General features: G+C 40.5%; 1 protein-coding gene across 1 annotated transcript in view; it reads left to right on the forward strand.

Moving 5' to 3' along the window:
* Positions 1-383, forward strand: part of LOC119586936 (solute carrier family 22 member 5-like) — a gene marked incomplete in the record, with an annotated part of 32,490 nt that overhangs the window by 22,608 nt on the left and 9,499 nt on the right.

The raw sequence follows: 383 nt of genomic DNA on the forward strand, positions 1-383 counted from the left end.
CTTAACTTCTACATCCTATGAATCATGGCCAGATATGGGCATAAACAAAAGCTTAATTGGGATTGTTAAAATCCAGACACTCCTTGACCTAAATTACTATGCACTTCAGGGGCCTTGATCCATCGTTTTTCGCAAATTTCCTCCAAATGAATAGTAAAGTCCATATGGCACTTTAGGACGGTATGTTTCACACCTTGCAATATCTTTTGCCACTACTGTGATTGCCAGATGTTTCTAATCAGTGTTTACTCTTGGCTTTAACATAGCAGTATCCTTTAGCCGAGAAGACATACGAACAAGTTTTTGTGGCGATTCAAATCCACTACTTCTTCACCTCCACTCACTTCCCTCCCTCCTCACTTCCCCTCTCTTTTGCATTACAT

The sequence above is a fragment of the Penaeus monodon genome, chromosome 22 (assembly GCF_015228065.2).
Source record: "Penaeus monodon isolate SGIC_2016 chromosome 22, NSTDA_Pmon_1, whole genome shotgun sequence".
In the NCBI taxonomy this organism is placed as follows: Eukaryota; Metazoa; Arthropoda; class Malacostraca; order Decapoda; family Penaeidae; genus Penaeus; species Penaeus monodon.